This window comes from Heterocephalus glaber, unplaced genomic scaffold (genome assembly GCF_053883595.1).
Source record: "Heterocephalus glaber isolate CG9 unplaced genomic scaffold, H.glaber_assembly_v1.0 deba00000331, whole genome shotgun sequence".
NCBI classification, from domain to species: domain Eukaryota; kingdom Metazoa; phylum Chordata; class Mammalia; order Rodentia; family Bathyergidae; genus Heterocephalus; species Heterocephalus glaber.
Genome location: NW_028258142.1, coordinates 33,149,656 through 33,166,728, shown reverse-complemented (window position 1 = coordinate 33,166,728; position 17,073 = coordinate 33,149,656). Strand labels below are relative to the sequence as shown.

At 48.9% G+C, this 17,073-nt stretch overlaps 1 protein-coding gene across 6 annotated transcripts in view; it reads left to right on the top strand.

Moving 5' to 3' along the window:
- Positions 1 to 17,073, top strand: part of Ctif (cap binding complex dependent translation initiation factor) — a 285,778-nt gene that overhangs the window by 41,103 nt on the left and 227,602 nt on the right. The window contains exon 2 of one of the 6 annotated variants that reach the window (XM_004855120.4): positions 5,333 to 5,374. The exons of the other annotated variants lie outside the window; for them this stretch is intronic. The gene's annotated coding sequence lies outside the window, so the exon portion shown is untranslated. The remainder of the gene's footprint in view (positions 1 to 5,332; positions 5,375 to 17,073) is intronic. 6 annotated transcript variants of the gene reach the window in all.

Genomic DNA, 17,073 nt, shown 5'->3' with positions numbered 1-17,073 from the left:
GTCTATTTCCCTTCAGGTCCTCCTGGCTAGTGCAGGTGACCAGATGGTGGTGGGAGGGGTCAGGTGGTGGTAGTGGTGATGCGCTCCTTGGAACCAATACTATGAGCCAGGGAGTATGTTATCCACCCCTGTTCATTTAGTCTGTATACCAATTCTATGGGGTTGGTCCTGTTTTGATTGATTGACTGATTGATTTATTTTTGTGATACTAGGGGTTGAATCCAAAGTCCTGCATTGAGCTACATTCCAAGACCTATTTTAATTTTTTTATTTTGAGACAGGGTCTCACTAAGTTGCCAAGTTGCCCAAGCTGAGCTTGAATTTGCAGTCTTCCTGTGTGAGCCTCCCAGAGGGCTGAGATCACAGGAGTACACCACTGGAAACTGAGACAGAGAGAAGAAACACATTTATTTGATAAGGAACAGATTCTAGACTGAGACCCCAGCCTCACGGTTCCATATCTCATGCTCTGGGTCACTCTTCCACCCCTTTCATAAGAGCAGGCTGCCCGTCCCTGTCAAATCCTATCAACTGTTCCATTTTAGAGATGCTCAGCACCTCCACTGTGCCTGGGCCCTGCCCCTCATCCACCTTCCCACCATGCCTGTCATGGTATAGGAGAAAGAAGAGACAAGAGACAGGGATACAAGAGCCAGGGAGAGAGAAGAACAGCCAGGTTGGAGATGCTGATCCTCAGTAGGGGCAGTAGAGAACTGGACCGGACAGTGCACCTGTTGTGTGACCCTCCATCTGACCTGGCCCTGGGGGAAATGGCCTGGACAGGGCTGGGTGGAGCCAGCAGTGCACTGACCCTGAGAGATTCTGCAGCCTCCAGAAGGGTGAGGACAGATGGGAGGCAGACTGAAAGGAACTCATGCCCACTGGTGGCAAGCAAAAGGGGGTGCTTCAGAAGATGCCCTGCTATCTTTGGTTCCTCAGAGTGTGAAGTGTTAGACATCGTAGGGATGAGAGCGATACCAAACCCAGGGAGCGTGGAGTTGAGCATGCATTATTCTTAGATTCCTAGCTTGGCGGGGGAAGGAGTTAGACTATTTTTAGAGGGTGCCGTACCAGGTTTGTAATTAACAGACAGCGTGCCCTCTGCTACAAACTTAGTACTTACTCACACTATATTGTAATTAGGGTTTTAATCATCTTTCAACAAGATCAGCAGATCCATGAGGGCCCAGAACAAGCCTGTCTCATCCCAGCCCTGTCCTCAAACTGGGCCTTCTAGCACAGAGCAAGGATAAGTCCCAGTCCATAGAAAGCATGAAGGAGGGGGCAGTTGAGCAGTGAGAAGCTGAGGAGATGGTAGGAATAGCCTGACCAAAGGATAGAGGGAAGGTAAGTGACAAAGAGCCTGGGACAAAGTATCCTAATAGTACCTTGGTGAGAATGAGGAAAAGACATTTCTTATCTTGGTGGATGAATTTACAAGAAGGCAGCTGCTTCCTGCTTCCCCCATCCCCATCCCAGGTGGCTGCAGGTTTGTAAAAGGACACATGGCTCAACAAATATATTATGAATATCTTTTGCACAACTCTACGTATGGCCACCCTTTTGAGATTTAAGGCTGGGTTTAGGCTCCTGTTTGGAGACAATCTAAGATGGGAAGCCTTTCCATGTCACCCAACTCTGATCATCCTATTTAGTTATTTACACCGCTTCCCTGGCCCTGTATTGTTCTTTCTACAAGGAACCAAGCACCATTACTACTAGAAGTTGGAACTTTTATAAACACATTGTCCACAGTTCTGAAATGCTGGTCTTGACCCTGATCATTACTATCACTCAAAGAACCTTAGCAAAACGCAGGTTCCTGTAGCCCAGACTCACACTATGTGTGGCTCAGGAGATAGGATGGAGTCTAAGAGCCTGTATTTTTCATAAGCTCCCCAGCTGGAAGTACAGACTCAGCCCATTTATAGGTAAGGACACAGAAGCCAGAGAGGGACAGTGACTTAGCCAGGCCTACCCGGAGTGATCTAGCTCTGGTGATTTTCAGTGTAGACCTCCAGTGCACCCCAGTGCAGACCACAGTTCTCTCCCAGCTCTCCCATCTCTGACATCTGCAAGACCAGGAACCTGGCTCTGTGTCATTTTGGTTACAGATCCTGCTTCCCAGAGCCATCAGTGTTTTTATTCTACCCCAATATTAACAGTACTTTCTCAAGTATAATTTACATAGAGTAAAGTACATGAATCTTAAGTGTACAGCCTGAGGGATTTTTACCACTGCTTTTAACTCATATCATCAGGGCACCTGCTGGTCTGAAGTGCATTAGAAAGGTTGCTGTGGATAGAGGAAGCCGCCTGAGGCAGAACTCACTTCAACTGTGTGTTCTCACAATTTTCCTTGAAGGGTGGAGCTTTTGTAATGATATGTAGCCAAATGTCTCAAACCTAGAATATCTTCATGTGCCAGGGCAACCCAACAGCAGGATAAAAGTGGTGTTGATACCCTTTGATAATTATGCGGGGAAACTCTTTATGTTGAAATACAGGGCTACATAGCAGAATATAAAAGCCATTTTAGGAAGTTGGAAATAATCCACTTTAAGGGATATGCCAGCTTGGTTTGGGCTTCTCTTTTCCCAACTCTGGGTTCCCAGAGATAATTCGGTCTTAACTTCTGGTCCATGCCAACCTAAAGGAAGTTTGAGCAGAGCTAGTATGTGGCATTGCTAGAGCTATTGAGTGGGCTCTGCAGTTGTTTGTGTGACTGAGGTGGGGCCTGCGAACACAGCCTGGACACCTACACCTTCCCACTCCCAGGGGGTGACTTCTGGGAAGCACGCCAGGCCCATCTGCCCTGCAGGCTGGACAGGTGACCCATCCTTCAGGGCTCTCTTTGGAGAATCTGTACTTCTGAGATGTGCAGCAGTGGATGGGGGTTGGTGACTAGTCATCATCCTAGAGACACAACTTTCTCCAGCCTGGAGAGGTGCTCTGGGAATCCGCCACCTCCTGGAAGGCCTCTGCTGAGTGTGACCTTGCCACTGAAGATTCCTTCGACTTCTCAATGCCCCCTTTGTGGCCATACACTCTTTTTGATGCTTTGTCTTTTTGCCTCAATGTCGTAACTCTTTATAGCTGACTCAGGAAAAAAAATATTAACCTTCAGATGTTTTCCCTTTGGGTGAACTCTTGTTTCTGAGCACTGTGATGTTGCCCATACCAACTCCCAGAAGTCAGGTGCCAGAAGACACCTGTCCTGGGGCTAGTGGCTTCTGCTCTCCTGTAGACAGACTTGGAGGTGAATTATCCAGGTGTGTTTGGGTAGTTTTAGGCTATGCATATATTTGAACAATTTTTAAAATACTTGGGCCAAAAGGCTCTACTAGCAGATAGGTTGTGTTATGGCTTGTGTCTAGATGTCCCCCAAAGCCTCATGTAGTCATAGTGGGGAGCTTTTCAGAGGTGGCTGGATCTCATGTGGTGCTGGGATCAAGGGTGTGTGATTATTAAATCGGTACTGATTGCTTTGGCATAGTTCTGGCTAGGATTAAGGGTGTGAGTGCTGCACCCACCCTAAGGCAGGTAGCCTGCATAAAATAGAAGGGACAGAAAGAGGACTCACTTGCCTGCTTGCCATGGATTATTTCTCCTCTGTGATGCCCCTCTGCCATGGCACCTTGCCTTGGAGCCAGCCGACTATGGACTGAAACCTCTACAAATTGTGAGCCAAATAAAGCTTTCCTCCTTTAACTGTGGGTGTCGGATATTTTGTCTCAGCAATGAGAAAAGTAACTAAAACAAGCTGCACACATAGCAGACTGAAAACACCTGTTTCCACCACTGGAGATCAGGATTCACATCTATTCTTCCAAATTTGATAAGGATAAAATTGTGTCAAGGTTTCCTTTCTTGCATCTCTTTGATGACTGGTGAACTTGAAGATTTTTCCAGGAATTTTTAAGCTGCTTCTATTTCTTCCTTTATCAGTTTACTTTTTACATCTTTGCCCATTGTTTCATCAATATTTTTATATCTCTTATTTTACAGCCTTAATTTGTAGGTTAAGCTCTAGGATTTTTGTTTTTTAAAAAATATTGATCTCTACCTATATTGAGAATCTTTGGAAAAACTGACTCCACAGTAGTACCAGGCCACCACAGACCCATAATGGGGTCTTTGGGATAGTTAGGAAAGATGCCACTTCCCCAGAAGAAAAAGCTGCATTCTGAAGTTTCAGCCTGTCCTGAGTCCCTCAGCAGAGCACCCCAGTGCAGAACATGGCTGCACACCTCTGTGACCCATGTATCCTGTACCACCTTCGTCAGTCAGCTTTCTCTTACTATAACAAGCACCTGAAATAATGATCAATAAACAATAAGGGAATATTTTGGAGGTTTCAGTCAATGGTCAGTTGGTCCCATTGATTTAGGACCTCTAGTGAGGCAGTCCATCATGTAGGAAGTGTATAGCAAAACAAACTTCTCACCTAATGACCAGGATGCTACAATCCCCTTCAAATGTGCAGCTCCTATGACTTAAAATCTCCCACTAGGCCTCACCTTTTCAAGTTTCCACTACTTCCCAGTAATACTGTGGGCTGGGGACCACGTCTTTGGAGTACATTGCGGATGCAAACCATAACACCACTATATGTAGCTACTAGGCGTATTATAAAACATGAACTGAGCTGCTTTTTAGCATAATGACAAAAATTCCAAGCTACAGATGGTAGTTTTTAATGTAATGAAACCTACCAAGTACTACGTGGAATACCACAGGGTTTCAAATGGAGTCTGAATTCAATTGGCCTCGATTTGGCTTGTGTTGCAGTGTGCAGAAGCGGCAGGATCGGGGGAGAGTTCAGAGCCATGGCTTGTCATCCTGGCTGTGTTACTAAATCATGACATGACTGGCCAGCCAGCTAACTTTCTGGAACCTCACTTTAGTTGCTAGCAAAATGAAAGGCAGCATCTAGATAAACTTCCAGGTCATTCTGAGCTCTAAATATCTGTAAATGCAAATTCTAGCCACAGTTTGTTTCCACAGAAAGATTGTGACATATTTAAGACAGTTTAGCTTCATTTTTTTCCCCTTAGCATCTGGGTTATATAAAAATTAAAAAACCATTTTGAAATACTGTACATATGTTTTAGCATGGTGCAGAATTTCTGCCTGATTTAGTTATGTTCTGTTTTAAGTGTATGTGGGGAAAAAAAAAGGAATACTTACATGTCTGATCCCTGTCTCTACACCTTACTGAAGGGCATCCTCAGCACCTGTGAACTGGATGGTGAGAAAGCATAGACACATGTGACAGAGGGAAACGGTTAAATTTGCATCCTGACCATTTCATTTCTTCCTTCTTTCTCAGTGACAGCTGATGGAGTGTTCCCTCTCAGAGGCTCAGAAGTGGGTAAGCCTTCAAGGACCTCATTGCATTGGGGGGCCTAAAGTTACAGGGACCCTCCTAGGTGTCAACTTTGTGGGCATTCTGCCTTTGCTCATCCGTCCTCCTTCCTGGCAGCTTCTCCACTGAGGAGCAGCTCCCCTCATGACTCTGGGTGCCTCTGGCTCCTAGACTCCACTTTCCCCTGCTCCCTGGGCCTTCCCAGGACCTGTTCTCTGTGGCCAAGGCAAGGGCTTTGGAGGCCTAGACCCAGCCCCTTCTGCACCTGCTCTCTTCCTAGGCCCTGTCGCTCCCTAGGGTGGCCCTGCCTGGCACCTGAGTGTTCCACACCAGGCCTGTCATCTGGTCCTAATCCAGTTTCCAGTTTCCACTGCACTACCTGGGGCACACCCCGACCTCAGGCATCTCAGACCACAGGCTCCTAAATCCAACTTGTGATCTTCATCCACATTCCCTGGCATGGTTGGCTTCCCTGTCACCTATGTAGTCCCCCCAGCCTGTGACCTGGGACTGACATTCTGCTGCTTCTTTACTCATGCAACCCCAGAATGTCCTTGGGGGCAGGGGAGCACCTCCCCTATGCACTGACCTGTCCACGCTGCTGCCTCCCCGCTCTGACGCCCACTCTTTCTGTGGTCCCCTGGCTCCAGTGTGGGGTAGGCCTATACTGGTCTGCCTGGCCTCTTGCAGAATTCTCTCCACTGACTCTTTGCCTTCAGTGTTCCCTCCCTCAGTCTTCTTTTGTTACTTCATCTAAATTTAAAGCAAGGAAGACACCTGTTCTGTGACTGAATCTATTGGAGCTGTGGCTCTTACCTCTAAAAGGTAAACCCTTTCCCATTCCCAAGTGAGGTGAAATGCAAGCTTTTAAAGATGAACTTGACTTTTCCTCTGACTGTGGGACTGGCCCTTTCCTTGACCTCCCCTATGTGCACTCCACTACCACCAGCTCCCATAATCTACCGGGGCTGAAGTGGATCAGAGAACCTTGGCTTGGGTGTCAAAGCAGGAAGGAGCTTCCAACCCAACCTTCAAAATTTTATAGAAAAGAAGAGCAAGGCACAGAGAAGGGTCAAGGCCAGGGTTGCCACCACTGGGGGTTTGTGACAGGGCCTCTTGTGGTTGTGTGTATTCTTTTGCCAAGACTGTTATCACAAATTACCACAACCTGGGTGGTTTAAAACAAGGGAAATTTGTTCTTTCAACCCTGGAGACTTGAAGTCCAGAATCAAGGTATCATTGGGTTGGTTCCTTCAGGGAGAAGCTGTTCCAGGAGTTACTCTTGGCTTCTAGTGGTTATGGGCTATCTTTGGCATTCCATGGCTTGTAGCCATATCAGTTCATCTTCTGCTCTCCTTATGTGTGTGACTGTGTCCAAATTTCCCTCTTCTTCTAAGGACACAAGTCACTGGATTAGGACCTGGCATGCCCTTACCCTAACTTGCTTACACCATCAGGTTCCAAGTAAAGTCACTCACAGGTACTGGGACTCCAGCATGTCTTTTTGGTTACACACTTGAACCTATGGCAGCGTGGCAGATACAGTCGGAGTTTATGGTGCTAGAGAGGTGATGTGAGGTATGGTACGTGTTGGGTCACCCTAGGGTTCCATTTGTTGATGTTTTAGGTTGGGAACTTTTGTGCTGTCCTTGTAACTAAGCATTTGCAGATCCTAGGTACTTCTCTGTTACATGTGTGAGGCTGGAGGACCAAAATCAAGGGGGTCTCCTTTAAAGATGTGACTGTACATCTCAGCCTAGGAGGGTGAATTGCTTCCCACAGGTATCTTTTGTTTTTTTTCTTTTTAAACATTTTGTCATTGTTCTCCTTTGGACAATAAACTCACATACATGCTAGAACTTCACTGTTTTCTATTCGTCTCTGTTTTATTTAACTGACAGGCTTGCTCCTGTTTTTCTTTAGAGGCAAGTGCCTTATACTGCTGTTTTTTTGATGGCTCTGGAAGTTCATTGTTGTGCTGGCCCTCCTGACCTTGGTCTGGCCTTTGCCCAAGTGCGATCTCTGAGTCAGCATTTCCGGTGGGCTGGAGGGCTGCGGCAGGATAGGCCGTGGCTGCAGAGGTTTGGGACACTAGGCCTGCAGGTGGCAAGAAGCTGGGTCTGGGGCTCCATATTTAGTCTGGAATTCACTCCCAGCTGCTGCTCTGAGACTGGGCAGGTGCCAGAAAGGGCGGAGCACTGGTCCTGTGCCAGGGCAGCATGGCTGATTACAGCTTGCCTGGAACTTCAGGTCTGCCTGGGGCTGGCCTGTCCCTTTCCTGCTCGTCCACTGACCAGGGGCAGGGAAGAGAGTGAGCACACATCTCAGCATGAGAAGCCTGAGGACTGGACAGCGTTCTCTCTCTACAGAGATGGTGACCAGGGTGCCCCAGAGCAAGGACATCCCCAAGGTCACCTGCCTTAGTTAGCTAATGGCAGAGCCCAGATTTGGGTTTGAGTCCTTTGCCTTTGCTTGGGATCATGCTGCCAGGAGGCCATGCTGTTATCAGGGTGGGGTCCTCCAGGTACAGCCTTGCCAGAGACCCAGAAGAGAATGAACTGTACCCCTGGCAGCGTCCAGATTGGGAAAATACAAACCTCCCTTCCAGATTTCTTTTTGCCTCCCTTTCTGCATCACCTTCCTATTCCCATTAGCGCGGCCCCTCCTCCTCTGTCTCCCACATTAAAGCCTGCTGTGTTAGTCATTTACACTGTAGTATGATGCCTCATTAGCTCTGCAACCCTGGGAGGTGGGAGGGGTCAGAGCCTTTCACCCACTTTACCGATGTGGAAACTGGTAGTAGACAGGGAAAAGATTCCTGTCTTAAATACCTCAGTAGTGTCTGGGTTTCAGAAGCTGTTCTCATCCTTGCCCAATTAGCTTAGATACCAGTGAGTAAATTATTGTAAAGCCTCCACCTGCTAGGCACCAACCTTCCCAGGGGTGATTTGGAAATGGCTGTCCTGGCATCCTGTTTCCACGTGGGACCAGGACCAGATGTAGTGGCTGGACTCAGAGAAAAACCATTAGCCATAACTCAAGTGCAGTGAGTGGATTAGTAGTGGGTACAAGCCTGATGCAGAGATGGACACTGTCATCCCATGACACGTGGCTCTTGTCGCTGTTAGCATTTGGTGGCTGTGAGCTGGCAGAGGGCTCCAGGTGGAGGGAGGAAGGCCTGGCAGTGCTGAGGCAGCCACTGGGAGAGAGTGATGGGGCTTAATGGAGCTCAGCAGCATGGCAGAAGCCAAGCTGGCCTCTCATGGCTCTTGGTCTCAGAGCCCCAAGGAAAGAAGAACAAAGGAGCTGCTGCCAGGCTTCCCAGCTTCCTCTCGCTCTGAAAGGCTGGCTGCTTCGGAGCAGGGAACGGTGGCACCAGGATCTGGGGGCCAGAGCAGGTGGGGCCACAGCCAGGCTGGCCAACTGCACTGTGGCACCCCCACATCCTATCTCAGGACAAGCCAGTCCAGTTGGTAAATGATCCCTCTAAAGTTCTCTGTCATCCTTGCTACCCTGGTAATCCTCCCTGACCGGGAAGGACTGGCAGTATGTGCCGGTGGCAGTGTGTGCTGGTGGGAGTATGGCAGCTTCAGGACTCAGCAGGGGTCCCTCAGGTCAGGATAGCATTGGGGACAATACACAGGAGACCATGGAACAATGGGCAGGGATATCAGTGCTACTCTGAGGTCTCCTGGGAAGACTTAGCAAAAAGGGCAGGTTTGTAGTACATTTGAAAAGACTTGGCTGCAGCTAAGCAAGATTATGTTTATTATCGCCTTTGGTATCATTGGCCATATTATTGGTATCAATAATAGTGTTTAAAGTTCAGAGCTGATTTCCATCTTCTTCAACCCAGAGAGTTAAAACAAAATGTAGAAGTCTGTTTTCATGTCTAGGTGTTGAAATGAGGCCTGAAGATGGGCACAAGTGATGGAGCCCAGGCAAGAGCAGGTCTTTGCCTCCTGCAGGCCTAGGACCAGGCCAAGGGACGCTAGCAACATAGTCAATCATATACCATGTGATAGAAGCTCCCCAAAAATTATTGAGAGGACTGTTTTCTATCAATCAAATGATGTGGGCCAAAGAGCTAGGTGTTGTGTGTCCTGTGTCTTGGGTCCCTTCCCTCCCCTCTGCCTGAAATGTATGCTGGGCAGGGTATTTGGGGTAGTGGAGAATGTGCTGTGCTCTGTGCTGCCCTTTTCACATGGACCCGGGGAGTCTCCTGCTCCCCTGATCAGAGGCACAGGCCCTGCACGAAGAGGGCTGATGCTTGGATATACTGTCACTGTTTCAAAATTTTATTTTGAGCAAGAAAGCTCACACTTTTTCCTGCATTGAGCCTCATGAACTATGCAACTAGTCCTGCTTGCTCAAGGTCCAACAGTTGTCAGGGGCAAGAGGCCTGTGCTCCCCACTGCCATGCAGGGGACTTCCAGCTGGCTGGGTTGCCATGAGGGCAGCCTTTGTGGCAGCTGCTCGGAGGTGGAGCAGCTGAGCAAGGCCAGAGGGGCATTTCTGGAATGAGCACTCCTACATTCCCTGGCTCCCACCCCACTGTCCTTCCCCCAAGTCTCTCCCCTGCCCTCCTCATGTAGAAATGCCAGGTGCACTCTGCCTTTGTTGGCAGAATAGGGAGAGAGATCCACAAGCCCACACAGTCTGCTCCATCCCTGTCCTGAAGCTGGCTCAGTTTGTGCTCCCATCAGGGTTTATCTTCAATGGACAGTGGATGGGAAGAGGAGAACTATCTGAGGAATGCTCCTTGCCTGGCTAGTAGGTCAGCTGTGGCAGGCCCAGAGCCCAGCAGCAAGTCCTGATGGGCAAAGGGACTGAGTGAGATAGCCAAGATCAGGATTTGGAATTCCAGGTGACAAGTGCTACAGTGCTCAGAAAGGGACAGTAGTGATTAGTAACAACTTAACTGCTTCAAACAAGTGGGCTCCAAAGTGTGTGTGTGTGTGTGTGTGTGTGTGTGTGTGTGTGTGTGTGTACAGGATGCTCACCTAAAGAAAATGTTGCAATGCCTGTGTGTATATATATATTTTAAAAGTTACTTTCTATTTTGATGTATGCTTTTTGCAACGCAGAAAATATATTACCAGAGTGTGTGTGTATAAATGTGTGTGTTGCCTATGTAGTATGTATGTGCGTTATGCACATATAGTGTGTTTATTTGCCAGGGCTGATGTAACAAAGTATAGCTTTTGTGACTCAAACAACTGAAATCTGTTGCCTTATGGTTCTGGAGGCAGGAAGATCAAGTCATCTGCAGGGCTGGTTCCTTCTGGGCACCATGAGGACAATCTGCTCTGCATTCTCCTGGTGTCTGATGGTCGCTGGCAACTTCTGGTGCTCTTTGACTTCTGATGCAGTTTCCATGGAAGGCAGTTTCCTAGTCTGCCTTCCACCTGAGGTGTCCTCCTGTGTACAAGACAGCCCAAACACCCTCCTTCCCTCTTTTTATGGTACTGGAGATTGAACCCAGGGCCTTTGTGCCGAATTACCTTCCCAGCCCCAGACCTTTTTTATTTTGAGAAAGGGTCTTGGAAAGTTGTTCAGACTGGGCTCAAACTTTCAATCCTCCTGCCTCGGTTTCCCAGAATGCTGAGATTTCAGGATTGTACCACCCTGTCTGGCTTCAATGTTGAAGGACCACAGTCAGATTGGATTGGAGCACACTTTACTTGAGTATGACCTCATTGTAATTAACCATATCTGCAATGACTCTGTTTCCAAAGAAGGTTATATTGTGAAGTACTGGGGGTTAGGGCTTCAACATATGAATTTGGAGGGGACACAGTTCAACCTATACTGGTGGTATAAGCTGAGAAACCACTGGCTCAGCTAAGCCTTGCACTGTTTGTGGTCACCTAACCTTGAGTGTGGCCTGCGTGTGTTAGTCTGGCTATCTCAAGTCTTTATCAGGAGCCCTGGTCAAAAATTTGTCTCACTAAACAGCAAGAGTTGCTGCCAGGGCTTCTTAGGCCCCATGGCCTCATCTGCCATGATGGTGTAGCCCTACAGGGAGTGGTACAGGGCCCAGTGTCAGGCACAGGGAAGGGTGTCTTGGCATCCCGCTTCTCCTCCCTGTCTCAAAACATCAAGCAGGCGGGAGTAAAGGGACCCCTGAGCCTGGCTACTCAAGGCTGGGGCAGGAGATCTGGTTCTCCTGGGTATGACTGGGGCAGGTCAGAAGATGTAAGTCTCAAGGTTGCAGGCACATCAGAGGTCACCCAGTCCAACCCTCTCATTGTGTTGAGCAGGGGACAGAGGCCAAAGTGGGGAGTGAGAGTCTTGCTTAGGGTTTCAGTTAGGACCAGATATGGTGATTGTGTTAGTAAGTGATTGCTGTGTAACAAATAGGCTCTCTGCTTTAAGGTATCTTGAGGCTGTTCTGCAGGAAGTGGTGGGGAAATAGTCAGCTGCAGGAACTCCTGCCTCCAAGCACATTTGTGTGAAGTTGATGGGTCAATTCCTTGCAGGCTGTTGGACTGAGGGGTTTGCTTCTCACTGGCTCTTAGCCAGTGAGGTCAACTTACAGGTTGCCTATACCCCTGGCCATGTAGGCCTCTCTACCACAACAGCTGCATCATCAAAGTGCAAGCCAAGAAAGCAAGAGTCATCGAGCTGGAGGTCATGGCATCTTGTAACCTAATCTCAAAAGTGACATCCTCACACTTTTTCACATTCTGTTAGAAGCAAGTCACTAGGTCTGGCCCACACTTGAGGGAGGGAGTTCTACAGCAAGAATCATGAAAGACTGCCTTAGAAAGCTGCTTATCACACAGCATATGACAGAGAATCCAAGTAACATTGGTTTAAACAACACACTTGTTTTTTCTTTCTTATGGCAGCTCAAGATTGACTCCATGGTCATAATAGGCCCAGACTCTTTCACTTTTTCTGCTTTACTTGCTTAACGCTTGGCTTCTGTCCTCAAACGTGTCTCATAGTTCAAGAGAGCTGCCAGAGCTCCATTCATCATACCCATATCCATAACCTTTGAAAGAGTTTCTCCATCCATAACTTCCCTGTACATCCGAGTGGCTATTCTTTTCTGTGAGGGAAGCTGGGAAATATCGTTTTGATCCTGGCATATTGTCCCCACCCATGATATAAGATTAACAAGGAAGAAGGAGGGAATGGATATGACAGATTCAGCTGCAAGTGTCTGCTGCTCCCATGGCTCCCAACTGGAAGTGGTTCAGTAGTGAACCCTCCATCCCCCCATGGGGCGCTGCTCCCAGCTCCCAGGCTCCTGGGGGAGCTATGGTGGTGGCGAAGGACCAAGTACTGGGAGGATGCAGCGCAGGTGCAGTGCAGGGTGAAGCACTGAGCAAAGAAGCATGACGTTGGCTGCCTGTTTGTTAGCACCCTCCCTGGTTCACAAGCCATCCAGTTGCTCCTCTCTTGCTCTGTATGAGGCCACAGGAAAAGGCAAAAGAAGAAGACCTATAGCCCTGCAGTATCTAAGAAGAGACAGATGTGTGAGGGAAGAAATGACCAGTCAACAGATACTCAGTAGAAAACCAGCCCAGGGAAAGGAAGGGCATTCGGGCTGGGACTTGGGATGGATAGGAGTTGGCTGGGTAGGAATGGGCTGAGGAGGCTACCTGGATGCTGGTGTGCAGATGCAGCCCCAGGTCTGAAGGAGTGCCTTGTTGGAGTGTTCTCTCTTCTGCAGCCTGAGATCATGGGCTGTTTCAGATGAGGAGACCCAGCAGCCAATCCCAGGCCAGACTTTTACCTGGAGCAGAGCCCCTGATGGAGGCTGTAACAACCTAGACTTCACTGCTCCCTCTGGTTTTCCAGCCCTGCCTCTGGCTCCTGCATCCTGCTGCCAAATCCATAGACCTCCAGGAGCCAAGCACTAAGCTCTGGGCCATGAAATGGTGGCCAGGTGGTGGGGAGGGCGCTGCAGATGCAGAAGGTCCTGGGGGTCTTACCAGAATTCCAGCTTCCTCCTGCTTGATAACCTAAAGAGCACCACAGGCATCCCCTGAACTGTAGCTGTCTTTCAGCTACAAGAGAACAGTGAAAACCGCCAAACTTAGCCTGTGAACTCCTGCCCATTCATGTGTAAGAAGGTTTCCGAGCCTCACTGTGAAGAAGTTAGCAGTCTAGTGTCATTGCAAGGAGGGAAAGTGTGGCAGGCACTTGTCACCTCTGGGGCTAGGGTGGCACCTTTCAAGGATGCTCACAAATGCCTGAAGCCGTCTTCCCTCCAGCATCATGCACAGAAGCAGACGAGAGCCCAGGGATAGCTGGGCACATCAAGGGAGAGGGGAGGCTGCAGTGCCAGCTCTGGATTTAAAGGTTTACAGTCAGAACTTAGAAATGGTGCTACGTGCCAACCAGGGGAATCTGCCGCTGGGAAGTATATGACATGGCACATGGCACTGTGGTGTTGGCAGGCATTTACCATTAATGCTAAACAGACAGATTTCCATAGCTAGAATGTAAATGATGGCACCAGTAGTGACTGGCATTCAGAGTGTGGTGAAGTGTTCAGCATGGGCTGGCAGTGCTGTGTGTGGATTTTCTTCTTACAAAGATGCAGGAGGCAGATGCTGCTGTCCCCCTCCAGGCCACAGCCTTCTTCCTAAGCAGGGGAGGTAATGAGCCCCGAAGTCCCATTTCCCACCTAAGCCCGCCCCATATGAGTCCAGCAGATTCCTGGTTCCCTGGTGAGTGAGGCACAGGCTGCTGCTGACGTGGAAGCTGCCCTGCCTCTCTACAGAGAGGTGGCCCCCAGATGTCCCCGCGGGGGTCTGGCCAACCAGGCTCCTGGCCTGGGGAGTAACTGGAACCTCTTGGGTGGGTGTGCCTACCTCTTCAGTGGCACTGTGGCTGGGAGGGTGCAGGCCCACAGAGCCAGTATTGTAACTAAGGAGCAAGCAAGAACCAACCTTTGAAAATTTTTTCTTAAAATTGTTTTCTGTAGCTGTTGTCACATATAGAAATGCCAAAAATCTGATTAAAAAACAAAACAAAACAAAGAAGAAGAAAACATAGTCCTGATATAGCTTTTAAGAGACATTTTGAAATATTTGCTTTAAAGTCATTTTTCTAAGATTTTTCATAAAACTGAGATCCTAGTGCAGAGAGAAAATTTCAGACTTTTCCCCCTCTCCTCACATGGTGGCCCAAACATTCCCAGGTCATAGACCTTTGTAAATAATTCCAAAGGCTGAATAAGCTGCAGGAAGCTGGACCATCATGAACCTGTTCCACAGCCAAGTGTAACACCGTTTCAGGGCCCACTGGGCTGTACCTTCCCTGGCAGCTCTTCTTGCTCCACTGGCCTCTGCCTGGCCTGTGCCAATGGGCACCTGCTGAAATTAAAGGTTGCCTCCACCTTCTAACTTGGGGCCAGGCCAGCTGCTCCCATAGGGGAGGAGGGGCAACTCCTGTGCCTTGGACACATGGATGACACCACCAGTGTAATGCTGTGTGACACATGGGGAGTAATCCAAGAGCGGCAACCCAGGCCACCATGGCTCCTCCCTGGGTCTGTGAGGGCTTCCCCTGAACCAGCTCAGTGTCCCCAGAGCATTCCAGCCTGTGACATCCTCCAAGCAGCCAGCATCTACTGTGAGTATGCAAGGTAAGAAGAGGCCCGCTCACTGAGTTGCTGACAAACAGGTCAAATAGAATGCTGTACCTCAGTTTCCTCACTGTTGGAGACAGTAATAGCATCTCCCTTATAGAATTGTCAGCACTAAATGCAACACAGTGTGAAATATGCTTGTAATGTCTGGCCCCATGGACACAATAGATGTGCACTGGCACCTATTCCAGGTGCCAGGGACCTGGGACTGATGTGGGAAGTATCAGGGACATTGTGCCTTGAGAGAGACATTGTGCCTTGAGAGGAACAAGGCTCAGAAAGGAAGAACTTACAGGGGTCATGCAGCAGAGGGAATGAGCTCCCAAGGCCACTCTGGTTACACTGTGCTGACTTCACATGGCACTCTTGTACCTATGTCCCACGGCTCTGGTTAGAACTTCCTATGCTGTTCTTGTCACTTCATATCCAGCAGCCACCTGGAGGTATCCTCAGGGCAGAGGCCATGTCTAGCTCACCTTGGGACTCCAAGGTCTAGCTTGGTGTCTGGCAGCACAGAGGAAGTGGCAAGTGTTCGTTGTGCTCTACGTCAAGGACAGAACCAGGACAAAGGACACTGGGTGAAGGAAGGGAGAACTCAGCGTCCTCAGCTCTGCTCTTCACTCATCACTGCACACCAGGTCAGAAAGGTGGATTTTTTCCCCCTGCAATCCACCCTCTCTATTGGTGGTACCAGACAAATCTGTCATCTTTTACAGAACAGTTCGTTCCCTCCTCTCCTCCTGATATTCCTGATGAGCCCTGAGTGGCCTCCTGCATCATTAGCCCTGATGCAGCTTGTCTCACATCAGTGGCATGTTGCATAGGTAGGTCCCTAGTGAGACTGTGAATCCTGCTGAAAACAGACAGGTGCCTTCCTCACTCTCAGTGGCAGTTGGAGTGTTTCCGAGGGTTACTGGTCTCCTGTGTGTTGGTCAGACAGGCTTCTGGCTCAAGAACAATCCTTTCAGGTTTTGACCCTGCCTGCCCGGCTCTGCCCTCACTGTGAGGGCCTCAGGCCCATTCTTTACTGAGCTCTAGGAAAAGAAAAAGGGTTTTGTGGCAGCAACAAGGACCTAACCATGTTAATCTGTGTTCATGTCAAGGGGTGAGCTTTGCAATTCCAGTCTCACAAAAGAAAAATGTGTTATCTTCTGTCTTGAGCCTGTGCCCATGAGGCAGATGTACTCCCAGGACTGACCCCGTGTCCTCTGGAGGTGTGTAAGGTGTAGTGATTGCCAAAGTTGAGCTCAGTGAGGGTGTTGCCAGACTGCTTGTAGACAGTCTGGTGTGGACACTTTTCCTCCCTGAGGGCCCCTCCTCTGGGGAGAGCCATGTGATTCCCAGAAAACACCTGGCAGCCTCAGCTGTAAACACTGCATGGCAACATGGAGGAGCAGCCTGCAGGAGTAGAAATGCTGTCTCTGGACAGCTGTCAATTAAGGGTCTTGCTCAGGCTCACACACATTGAAGCTGGTACCCCAAGACGACATTGAGACAGGGCTTCCTGTCACCCACCCATACAGCCTCTTGGGCCAAGATGCATGCCCTGATATGTTAGTCTCACTCTCTTGTAGGCTCTCAGGCTGGTGTGGTTTTTTAAGCAAGAAAATGCAAGATCAGCTTAGAGATGTTGGTCTGCTGGAGGCTGCCTGGGGGAATGAAAAGAAAACATGTTGGCAGGAAACCAGGGTTTTAGTGCAGGCTCTGCGATTTGGGGTGTGGCACATCACAGTTTCCTCTCCTTTGGCAGGAGCCTTACCCATTTTATGGATCCTGGGAGGCATATTCTTTTCCCAGCCTAACAGCTCTTAAATCATGGTGCCTCTTCTGTCACTGGCATGGCAGCCTCATTATGGCCAGGTGGCAGGCATGGCAGCGACATCATTGCCTGAGCCTGTGTGGTTGCAGTTGTGCTGTTCATACTGCCACAGACTTGGTTGAACTGTGTTGTAGGTTATCCACACCGTGCATGTAATTGTCATTCAGTGTGTCTCTAGAAAGATCTCACTGTGATTTATTATTGACACCAAAAGTTACTGTTGCTCAGAAAGGAATGGAGACCCAGTGATGGAGAAAATCAAATATTCATTATGGG